This window comes from Theobroma cacao, chromosome 2, assembly GCF_053813885.1.
Source record: "Theobroma cacao isolate CCN51 chromosome 2, ASM5381388v1, whole genome shotgun sequence".
In the NCBI taxonomy this organism is placed as follows: domain Eukaryota; kingdom Viridiplantae; phylum Streptophyta; class Magnoliopsida; order Malvales; family Malvaceae; genus Theobroma; species Theobroma cacao.
Genome location: NC_142640.1, coordinates 47,489,569 through 47,502,470, shown reverse-complemented (window position 1 = coordinate 47,502,470; position 12,902 = coordinate 47,489,569). Strand labels below are relative to the sequence as shown.

Here is a 12,902-nt window from a genome sequence, read left to right as displayed (position 1 = left end):
TTATTGCGGTTCACACCTTACTTTGCAAGCTGATCAGCGCATGGATTGCCCTCTTGGAAAACATGTTTAAATGTTACATTCTCGATTGCATCACATAGTAAGTCAACGTGCTGAAAGATTTTCCAACATTTCCATGGCTTCTTTAAGTGATTTAGCACCCATGAAATTGCTATCTTAGAATCAGATTCAACAATCAAATGCTTGTGCCCAATCTATGGTGACTTACAGAATACGCCCTTTTATTCACATCAAACCAACGATTTTAAATTTTACCTTGCATCGTAAAAGGTAGCACACTAGGATTGCATATCTAAAGTTTGGCTTATAAAAAAAATGTGCTGCTGTATTAGCTCTTGATGTACAAAATCACATTTTTCACATTTCAAGGTGATTTTTTTTCTTTTTTTTAAATGGATATAGTAGTTTGTATTAATAATACCAATAATTACAAAATGCAGAGCAAGATTTCGAAAAGGCCTATCTCTGCCTCTCAGAATCACCTATATGTACTGTTTGTGAACAACAAATCCTCCCTGACTTGGGGTCAAAACAACCCCACTAAAAATGCCGTTACTCGAACAATCAAGTTGTAAACTTACAAAAAAATATCCCAACAGATCAAGGAATTCACACAGAAGAATCAAGAACAAAAACATTTACAATTCCACAATCACATAACCAGAACCAGTACCTTGATTGGGAGGCGGTTCAGGATTAACCCACAACAGTCGTTGAGACCGTGAGGCCCCCTCTTTCGCAAGTCAATCAGCGTCGTCATTAACTGAGCAAAATCTGTGTTTTATCTAGCATTGTCTTACATTCTTGAGGAGGTTTGTGATTTGGATGCAAAGTTTTCTCATCCTCCGTGGCACCATAGTTAGGTTAAGAACCCATTTCACCACTTTCGATGAATCACATTCAATCTCAAGTTTAGCATCAGACCACGCTTAGGCGCAAAAGATCATAATTGCCTCTTTAACAGCCATAAATTCTGTAGAACACTATCATCTCCCACAAATCAGCAGTAAATCAATCACAAAACAGCACCAAATCACTCACAAACCAGTAGCAAATCAGCAATAGATCAGCAGCAAGATTAGTATCATGTGTTGCAATATTTTCTGTAAAGAGACGTTGCACCAATTTCAGAAGATTAATACACCATTGTTGACCTTATAATCTCTCCCTATTGTTGGACAAAGTTTCTTTGTATAATATGGTTTGTAAGCTATTTTAAGAGAGGAGAACCAACTAAGTTCTCAAGCAGAAAAAAAATGCAAAAACTTATATGTTTGTTTTTTTCTCTTCCTCTCTTGTCTACTATCTCTCTCAACCTCTTTCTCTCCCTCTCCTTTCTGTTCCTAAACTTCTTCAAATTCTACCATGTTGGAGTCATTATAGCCAACAGACTTTGAAAACAGAATGAGTATAACACCAGCATTATCCCTCAAGATGCTTCCAATACCAACCTCACTAGGGTTTCCTCAAGCTGCCTTGTCAGTGTTAAATTTAAGCCAGCCTTCATTTGGTTTTGACCAAGAAGGGGAGTTCTTGGCTTTCCTGGTTGGTTTTGACAACACACCATCATTACAACATCTAATTAAATCATTGATGGAGGAGTTCATCTTTGGCCATTTGGCCTTAATCCGCCACACCATACGAACCTTGACTAATTCTAGAATCTGACTACCATCCCAAGCTTTCCCCCTAAACACCATTTCATTCCTAGCAATCCATATGGTCCATATGATTTCAAGATGATGTTTAGGGCGATAAAAACCATTTTACCACCTTTGTAGAATCACTCTTGATTATTACATTATAGGATCCAACTCATTTTAATGCAATAAAGATCATGAAAGCTTCTTTGATGGCAAAGAATTGTGTATATTAATTATAAAAAATTGATAGACAAAAAATATAAAAAATAAAATTTAATAATAAAAAATTATTATTTATAATCAGATTTAAGTAATGGATATTTTAAAATTATTATCTGAAAACGACCCAAACTTTATCTAAATCTGATTATAAAATTTCCTAATTTTACTTAATCAAATTAGATAATGTATGATATCCGATTATAATATATTTATTGACATTCCTAAAGCTATCCTCACTATACCAAGAAATTTTATTTTAGTTTTCTCTTTTTTCGCATGCATTTATACAGTTTAGAAGAAAGAAAAAGTAAGTACAATTCCTTGGGCAAAGGCGAACCTCAACCATACTGCTCAAGCTCTTATCATCAGTGGATCATCAATTGCTGCTTACTTCATTACCGTCAATAAAACTGTAAAGGAAAGTGCTAGGAGAAATTCTCGAGCCCAATTTGAATGGCCAGACCTGGCGGTAGTGCAAAGGTTCCAAGAGCAACAATAATGTATCTTACAACTTGATGCTGTTGTATGGCACATGATACAACATTTCTCTGAGTATTATCTTCAATTGTTTGATTTAAAAAAAAATTATTAGAAAAAACAACCACTATATTTGTTATCGAAATTCTCTTTGGGCTTAACCGAAATTTCCATTATAAACGACTTGATACGACTTCTTAATGCTAAATATTTTTGTGCATTAATATGGAATACCTGAAGGAAAATTTTATTAGTTTTATTTCATTCCAAACCCCCTTCACATTTAACCAATCAAACCACTATTATATGATAATCGTTTTTGGGCCCAACACATATTAATACTAAGCAACTACGATGGAATAAAGGATGCAGAGGAGTTATTCAAGGTGATTTTAGGTGCTTAATATGATGGATTGACAAATTGATTTAAGCTGAAGTGATATAACGCAAAATTATTAATATGATGGATTGACAAATTGATTGTGGGAGAAATTTTAGGTGCTTGAATGGAAACAAATAATTTAAGAGGTGATTTTTAAAAGAGTATATAGAAATGCATTAATGTATTACAAGAACACAAAATATAAAGAGTATAACGGCAAGATTTTTGCACTCAAGTATTTAACTTATTAATTGATGTATAATCTTTCTATTTAAAGAGTAAGGGTTCGAATCTCTTTTCTCTCAATTCCCAAAAAAAAAAAAAAAAGTAGGGTTCTCACAAACTCTGGAGGAATTTGTATTCAAATTTAATAGTTTTTTTTAAAGACATTCACAAAGATAAAATTTAATATTTATGTTTTACTCTAATTCGATTAATAATACTCTATAAAACCTAAATCTATTTATTTAGTTAAAAATAATGTGAGCACCCGTTACAAAACTCAATTTGACTTGAATTTAATAGTAAAAAATGAAATTTAATTATTTAATTTTCTGTATCTTATTAGTCTAAATTAAATTAATAAATTCAAAGTAAATTTTATATTTAAATAATTTATCAATTATACGTAAGTCTTATACTAAAAAATAATATTAAAAAATTCATTATTTATAATCAAATTCAAATAATAGATCTTTAAAGTTACTATTCATAACTTACCCAAATCCGCTTATAGAGTACTTTACTGTTGTTTAAACGAGGCTAGTAGTTTCGGAAACTGGTTCATATACTACCTATTGTCATCTCCAATCTAAGAAACAAAAACAACAAAAACCCTGCAAATCTTCCAACTTCCCTGTCAATAACCATTCGTTCATCACATTTAGCAAAATTTCTTGTTCAATAGTTCTTGTTTTTTTTCTCTCTCTCTCTGCCATGTAACCCTTGATTTTTCATTCCATTTGCAGATGTAATTTTTAATATTTCCTGTTGTTCCTGAAGATTTAGTAAATTTCCTTTTGTTCCATTGCTAGACGGTTTGTGAATTTCATGCCATCGACTTGCTTGTCAAAGTGCCTGTAAGAGGTTGCGATTTTCTGTTCTTTGAATTTAAAATGAAACTTTGTTGGTGCAGTAATGGATTTTAGTTAGAGGAAGGTGGGAGTTGATTGTGGATGAGTTTGGGTCGAGCGTGGAACAGATGAGATGGACAATTTTCAAAGTCTTTTATTGTTAAATCAGATTGGAAGTTGTTATTATTCAGATGTATAATGAGAAATCTAAATCACGAGATAAATGGTTTATATTTAATAAAATTGATCATTTAAGAAAAAATATTAATAATATTATCTTTGTGCATACTCGGCCAATGTCTTCACACACTCCTTAACTGATTTTAGTGTTGATAGATTAAAAATGTTTCATACGTGGTGGTATTTATTATTTCAAATTTCGTTTCAGTTTATTCATTGATCTGAAACTTAGTGATTGCATTTTATATTTTAAAGTTTTAAATTGTATCAGTGTTTGATATTAATAAAATTTTACTTGACTGGCCAAAAAGGAAAAAAGTAGCTTTTATTTGATCCATGTTCTACATTACAAATCCTTATAAATTGTAACAGGAAGAAGCAGCTCATCATCCAAGTCTTGATGGTTCCTCTGAAATGTAAGTAATTATTCCTCTTGTCTTAAGCCAAATAAAAGTTATTGCTTTCCCTATGATTATTGTGGCTAATTTATTAAATAAGAATTTTCCTGAATTGTTTTTTACTTATGGAAGAATGGGTACTTAAATAACTGATTTGATTAATTTAAATGGAAGTTTGCATTGGAAAGGTAGTAACAAATTTTGTTAAAATATCGCAGGCAGGATAGCATTACCCCTGCCAACGCCATGCATTCTCAAGGCAGTCTTTAGTTAATGATTTTTCAAAAAAGCATGTCGTGAAGGCAGCAGTCTAATGGCTGCTTATGATAGTAATTCCTCTAATAATTACTAAAAATGATTATTCTAATATTCTGACTCTTTATTGCTAGTTGTGCCAATTATTGTATTTTGATATATTAAATTTTAAGGTGCAATGCCTCCACACTTTAAGTATTAATCAAAATTCTAAATAAAGTTATTAGTTTTCGAAATAGACATTCTATCCTAAAAATGTAAACATCGTTAACAAAGAATATAAAATGACTAAAATGTTTTTTTTTTTATTAATTTTAAAAATTATTTTTTGAAAAAATAAAAGAACACCGGTGTCACACCCCATACCTGAGGCATAACAGACACTGCATACCTGTAAGATATAATCTTACAAACATGCAAGGCTCAAAATAATATATCTTAACCAACTAACTAAATGGGTCAAATATATTTATAAAATATAATGATTCTCAAGGGTAAGATGTAAATATAAAATCCTGAACCATTAATTTAATATAGTTCGATGTTCATAACATTTAAACAATCCTAAGACAATCTAAATCCATATACTAAATTATGAAACATTACTTCTCAAAATTTTCATGTAGTTGACCAAATCACGACCTGAAAAAAAAGTGAAGGAAGGAGTGAGTCCAACAGCTCAGCAAGTGACTAACATCCCTTCAGTCAGATTAAGCATATATAAAACATTTAGGCCAAAAATTTTTATTCTCATATAAATATCAAAAACAAAATTTTGGGTAATCTAATTCAAATAACAGAATTATTTTAATTTCAAAATTTTTAAATAACGGATAAAATATGATTTCACAATTATTACAGATTTTAATGGTCTCCTATAACATGTAATGGCCATACTTAACCCCCTACGGTATAGGTCATAATTATAACAGAAACCACAATTAACCCCAATGGCATGGATCATAATCGTATCGAAACAACAATTAACCTTAGTGGCATGGGTCATAATCGTATCAAAACCACAATTAACCCTAGTGGCATGGGTTATAAGTATATCAAAAGCAGCCATTGGCTACTATAAATAGATATCACAATCACCACTATTTTGTATCCAGTGATGAGGTTGGGAGATCGATCTCTAGTTATATAAGACATGTCGTCATGGCTAATGTTTAACCCCCATTGCACGAATCATAATATAAACATACTAGGAGACAAAACAAAATATATTTTTTGATTACTCAAATTCACGAAACGGTAATATTCACTTTCACAAAACACATATCATGCACATAAAAAACATATATATTTCAAACTAAGTATTTACATATGTAATCACAAAGATAATCATATATGCATATGTTATACAAAAATCACATTAATATTTCAAAATCAGAAATCATATTTCATAAAAATTCACATTCTAAAATCCAAAACACAAAAATCATATATATATATATATATATATATATATATATATATATATATATATATTTTGCATGCTCAATCTGATATTTACAAATCATAAGATAAAACATATTATACATAATATATGAAATTCAATTTCACATTGAGGCTAATTTTTTTTAGGGTGTGAAAACATCAAAGAAATACCAATCACTTGATTTTGTCAATTTCACTTTTAAGCAGCAAATCAGAAATTCTCCTAATAGCTTAATATTTCAAGAAACTATATACAAAATCATAACTGAATTTACAAACAAATCCTACAAAGCAACTTTTCGTTGATCATCCTAAACACTTAGGGTGTATAACGACTTCTATTGCAATTTAAAAACATTTTCGATTAATAAGGTAATATTTTTATTATAATATTTCTTTTGAATTAATAGTAAAATCAGATAAAGTTGAGAATTAAACTTAAATCATAAAATTAGTGACGATTTTAATTTCTGATAGAAGATAATATTAATTTCATATAAAAATCATATTTGTAATTTTTTTCTAAATTTTTTATATTTTAACAAAATTTACTAATTTAAGAAATAAATTTATAAAAGATAAATATATATACTTTTAGATAAAAAAATACAGTAGATATCACATATCCAATATATAAGAAGTTTATATCAGAATTTATCAAACATTAATTAAAATTAAATTTTAAAAATTTTAAAAAGAAATTCTTTATTTTCTGAAATTTTCATAATCTATATGGTCATTTGACCTACTTTAAGCTCTTGTAACTTTTAACCCATATTGTTTCCAGTGATACAATTAACACTAATTTGAAGTATTCATATCATAATATAATACTAAAATTTGTTTCGATTAAAAAGAACACAAGATTCCTAAGTTTCAAAAGCCAAAAATTTTAAAAATCATTACTAACTTACCTAGATTTCTAAATTTCTAGTATGAATGAACATAATTTAAGGCTTTAATTCTCTTAACATAGGAAGTCCCTAACCCAGCCATTGACACTGAATTAAAAACCTTATTTTATACTACAAAAGCTCTTAAAGAAAAGACCCAAAATGTTATCAGAATATAGAGTTTCGATGACCCAAAATTGGGTCATCAAATCTGTTAAAATTAGATTTTCAATTAATTTCAAAAATTCATATCTTTCTAACCATAAAACCAAACGTGATGCTACAAAAACCATTGGAAATATTTTTTCAAGATTTTTCCATTGATACCTATCATGCCACCGGAACAGTACTAGATTTAAACAAAATTTAAATAAATATAAACTAAGATTAAAGCTTGATCATATCTTAATTAGAAATTCCTCGAATACTTTTTCTTTTTCTCTATCTTTTTACTTTCTCTCCTTCTTCTAATTGTCTTTCTCTTAAGCCCCCTAATATAAAACTAATTTAACTTCTATTGATTTTTTTTTCCAACTGATTGCTTTTTTTTTTTTAAACATGATAAGATAAACTGATTGATTTTCTTTTTACAATATGATAAGGTAAAACTGATTGATTTTCATTTAAACGTGATAATGTAATCTGACACTAGCTATAATATAAATATTCAATAAAATGATTTTTTTTGTGAGGGATATTACATGACTTTGATATCATTTGTAACGATCCAAATCCAACCACTGATCCAACAGCTTTTCGAACCTAAACCATATGGCACTTAAAAGCTTAAACTCAAGTTAGTAGTGGTAATGGACTTGAATTGTTATATAGGTTTTAACAATCACATTCATATCTGATGTGAGATATCACAACCAGTTGATGCTCCCCTCTCAATGCTTCTTTCCTAAAAGAGCACTGATAAATATTTTTTAAAAATAATAAAAGGTAAAATTATCATTTCAATATTATCATGTCATCAAATTAATGAAAACACTAACAGTTGATTAATGGTTAAATCTATGTATCTAATAGAAAATATTTTTTGAAATAGAGTATTTATTTTAAAAATTAATAGACATATTTAAAATTTTAATTAAAACTTAAAAAATGAAAATATTTTACCCAAAATTTCACTGATGTATTGGGCTGAGTTTCTCTACAGGCTTCTCCAATCTTACTGTGTGGCGTCTGCATTACGGTCACACCACAAGTCAATATGGCGTTACGTGCGAACTCGCTCATATAAGCGGAAAGCAGCATTTTTTTTTCCTGTTTTGTGTTATATGTTCGGGGCATGGGCCATAGGCGGGACTGACACAATTTGCACCGAATTGCCGTATTACAGACCTCCCAAGTCAGCCCAAAGCTCCGTACCATTTTAGCTTTTCACCCAATTGTAGGCCCATCATCCGAAAGAAAAAACAATTTAATTTTGGTTAGATTGCCTTGACCGAAGAAAGAAAGATTGCAAATATTGGACGGCTCAGAAAATTAGAGGCTTATCATATTTATATACATATATGGGTGCTGCGAAACATAATTGCCTAAACACCATAATATGTACTTTCTCTTTGGGAGACACCCAACATCAGTTCTTAGAGGAAAATACATGGTTGGGGCTAAAATGCTAATCAAACCTCCATTTTCTCTCGTTCTTTGCTGCTTCCTCTTGGCATCGCTCCTCTGCATCCGGCATGGAGTAGTCGCTCGTAGATTACTGGAGGTTCAAGGTTAGTTAATTTCTCTTCGTCTACTAATTTTTCTAACTATAGTCTATACATCAAATTTTGTAGCTAAATCTCAACGTTTTTGAATGTATTTGATAGTCGGGTTTGTTTTCAGTTTTATATATATATCCCCATGTTTGATATTGCAGAAAATGACAATGGAACAAGCAAAGTGGGAATAAGAAAAAGTAAGCCAACAACAGCACCATCTTGGGTTGGCCAGAATAATCCTGCAAGCTCACAAAGCCACGGAGTTAAAACAAGTCAGGCAACTTGCACGAGGGCTAATCGATATAATCGTGATTGCTTACCTCCTCCTAATAAAGCAGTCATAAGAAAAGCTCATTGAAAAAACTCTAGCTGTCTTTTGGAATAAAATTTTCGAGAGGGTATTATCTACTTTGTTAGTGATGTTATCATTTGCTTGGGAAAATTTCAATTAAAGATTCACGCCTTGATATCTGTCGTGTAAATTTTTATTCATGCGAGAAATCTTTGATATATGTCTATTCTTTTGTGAAGTAAAAAAAAGTAAAAATCTTTCCCTCCAAAGAATCAAAACTATTTGAAATATTTAGAAGTTTTGACTTTTATTTTTCTGTTGTAACGAGGAATTAGAAAAGAAACTATATGTATTTTTTTCAAAAAAAACATCAATAATGGTTTCATTGTTTGGATTTAATTACAAAATACTACCTTTTTGTGGTAGCAGTGCGAGTTAGCTCATCGCCGGACAGACCCTGCCACGACTACCCTGCATATAAAGAAAAAGTTATCAAAACTCCATTTGGTTGCTAATAAGATCAAGCACAAACCCCAGAGGACAGGGGCCATGATCATCCCACAGCAACTAAATTTCCTCTAATTATACTAACAGCCCACTATGTTAAGAACCAAATGATAAAGAGAGCACCTGCTTATGCCGACTCTGTAGCCATCCATGTACTTCAGAGCCTTTACTTTCAAAACACAGTCATGTGCATTGACACGTATGAGAAAAACCCATACCCAAAAAGCCCATTTATTACGGCAGCCAGCATTCAGCTTCCCAAAGAAGTGCCGCACCAATTTCAAATTACGGTAAAAACCGAACGTAGCAAACGTAGCCATTAACACCAAATTAAACACCTTATTTTATACTACAAAAATCATCAAAAAAAAAATAATTCAAAACGTTACTGAAATATAGAATTTCGGTGACCCAAAGTTGGGTCGTCAAATTCGTTAAAATTAAGTTTTCAATTAACTTCAAAAATTTATATTTTTTTAACCATAAAACCAAACAAAATGTTACAAAAACTATTGAAAATATCTTTTCAAAACCTTCTTATTAATATCATCATGTAATAGAAACAATACTAGATTTAAACGGAAGTTAAATAAATATAAATTAAAGTTAAAGCCTGATCATATTTTAATCAAAAATTTCTCGAATACTTTTCTCTTTTCTTTATCATTTTACTTCCTCTCATTCTTCTAATTGTCTTTCTCTTAAGCCTGTTGATATAAAATAAAGTTGACTTCTATTGATTTTTTTTTTCAATTGATTGCTTTTCTTTTTAAAACATGATAAGATAAACTAATTGATTTTTTTTAAACATGATAATGTAATCTGACACCAACTAAAATATATCTACTCTATTTTAAAATGTCATTTCTTTTTTTTCTCTCTTTTTATTAATTACATGACTTTAATACCATTTGTAACGATCCAATCACTGGCCCAATAATTTTCCATATCTAAATCACGTGGTTTTTAAAAACTTAAACTCAAGTTGTTAGTAGTGATGGACTTAAATTGTTATATAAATCTTAATAATCACATTCATATCTGATGTGGGATATCACAATCGATCGATGCTCCCATCTCAAATCTGATGCTTTCTTCCTTAAAAAGCACCGATAAGTAATTTTTAAAATTAATAAAAAGTAAAATTATTATTTCAATATAATAACGTTATCAAATTAATGAAAATACTAACAGTTGATTAATAGTTGGACCTATATATCCAATAGAAGATATTTTTTGAAATAAAATATTCTTTTAAAAATTAATAAATCTGTTAAAATTTTAATTGAAACTTAAAAAATGAAAATATTTTACCGAAAATTTTATTGATGTATTGGGCTGACTTTTCTCTAATTGCTTCTCCAATCTTACTGTGTGGCGTCTGCATTACGGTCAGACCACAAGTCAATGTGGCGTTACGTGGCGGAAGCAGCACTTTCGTTTTCTGTTATGTGTTATATGTTTGAGGTATGGACCATTTGGTGGAACTGACACAATTTGCACGGTATTGCCGTATTACAGACTTCCCAAATCAGCTCAAAGCTCAACACCATTTTAGCTTTTGACCCAATTGTAGGCCCTTCATCCGAAGAAAAAACAATTTAATTTGGGTTAGACTGCCTTCACCGAAGAAAGAAAGATTGCGAATATTGGACGGCTCAGAAAATTAGAGGCTTATCATATTTATATGCATATATGGGTGCTGTGAAACATAATAGCCTAAACAGCATTATATGTACTTTCGCTTTGGGGGCATAAGTTCCTAGAGGAAAACATATGGTTGGCCACATAATATGGCTAAAATGCTAATCAAACCTCCATTTTCTCTCATTCTTTGCTGCTTCCTCTTGGCATCACTCCTCTTCATCCGGCATGGAGTAGTCGCTCGTAGATTACTGGAGATTCAAGGTTATTTAATTTCTCTTCGTCTACTAATTTTTCTAACTATAGTCTATACATCGAATTTTGTAGCGAAATCTCAACATTTTTGCATGTATTTGATAGTCGGGTTTGTTTTCAGTTTATATATATATCCCCGTGTTTGAAATTGCAGAAAATGACAATGGAACAAGCAGAGTGGGAATAAAAAAAAGTAAGCCAACAACAGCACCATCTTGGGTTGGCCAGAATAATCCTCCAAGCTCACAAAGCCATGGACTTAAAGCAAGTCAGGCAACATCTCACTTTGTCAGTTATGAAGCTGTTCGAAGCCGCAAGAATCTCACGGTTATAGGTTGCCGGCCTTATAATCGTGATTGCCATCGTAGTCCTTAGTAAAGCACGCAAAAGAAAAGCTCAATGAAAAATCTCTAGCGGTTCTTTGGAATAAAATTTTCGAGAGGGTATTATCTACTTTGTTAGTGATGTTATCATTTGCTTGGGAAAATTTAAATTAAAGATTCACACCTTGATATCTGTCGTGCAAATTTTTATTCATGCGAGAAATCTTTGGTATATGTCCATTCTTTTGTGAAAAAGAAAATGTAAAAATCTTTCTCTCCGAAGAATCAAAGCTATCTGAAATATTTGGAAGTTTGACTTTTATTTTTCTGTTGTAACGAGGAATTAGAAAAGAAACTATATGTATTTTTCAAAAAAAGCATCAATAATGACTTCATTGCTTTGAGTTAATTACAAAATACTACCCTTTTGTGATAGCAGTGCGAGTTAGCTCAATGCAGGACAGACCCCTGCTACGACTACCCTGCATATAAAGAAAAAGATATCAAAACTCCATTTGGTTGCTAATAAGATCAAGCGCAAAACCCAGGGAACAGGGGCCTGCTCCCATACAAAAAAAAAAAAACTGAAGACTGACCATGATCATCCCACTGCAACTAAATTTCCTCTAATTTTACGAACCGCCCACTATGTTAAGAACCAACTGATAAAGAGAGCACCTGCTTGTGCCGACACTGTAGCCATCCATGAACTCCAGAGCCTCTACTTTCAAAAGACAGCCATGTGCATTGAGACATATGAGAAGAACCCATACCCAAAAAGCCTATTTATTACGGCAACCAGCATTCAGCTTCCCAGTTACAGTCGAAAGAAGTGCCGCAACAATTTCAAATTACGGTAAAAACAGAACGTGAAACCCTGAAAGCACCTCACAAGCATCAGGAAAGGAAGCCCTTTTTCCAAACCTGGCCACCAGGAAGCTGCTGCCCAGTCTCGGTCTTAACCCGCAAACCAAGAAAACTATATGTGCTTTGCCAATGTTCGAATCATGTATCTAAACCTTTTGTTTGAAACAGTTGTAATTACTTAGCCCTTTTATCTTAACAATAGAAAAGGGTAGCAGTACTTGAAGACCTCTGCTGTTAAATCCAGTGCTGCACTCATCATGAGTTACCCCCAACCCCAAGTAATACTTCAGCAGTCAACATTTGAAATTTTAT

The 12,902-nt window shown here is 31.3% G+C and overlaps 1 long non-coding RNA gene across 1 annotated transcript; it reads left to right on the top strand.

Annotated features, from left to right (window-relative positions):
- The first annotated feature begins 8,536 nt into the window (after nucleotides 1-8,536).
- LOC18610011 (uncharacterized) lies at nucleotides 8,537-9,184 on the top strand. Its single transcript, XR_016024757.1, has 2 exons — nucleotides 8,537-8,714; nucleotides 8,861-9,184. It is a non-coding gene; the product is annotated as an uncharacterized LOC18610011 (long non-coding RNA).
- The last annotated feature ends 3,718 nt before the right edge of the window (nucleotides 9,185-12,902 follow it).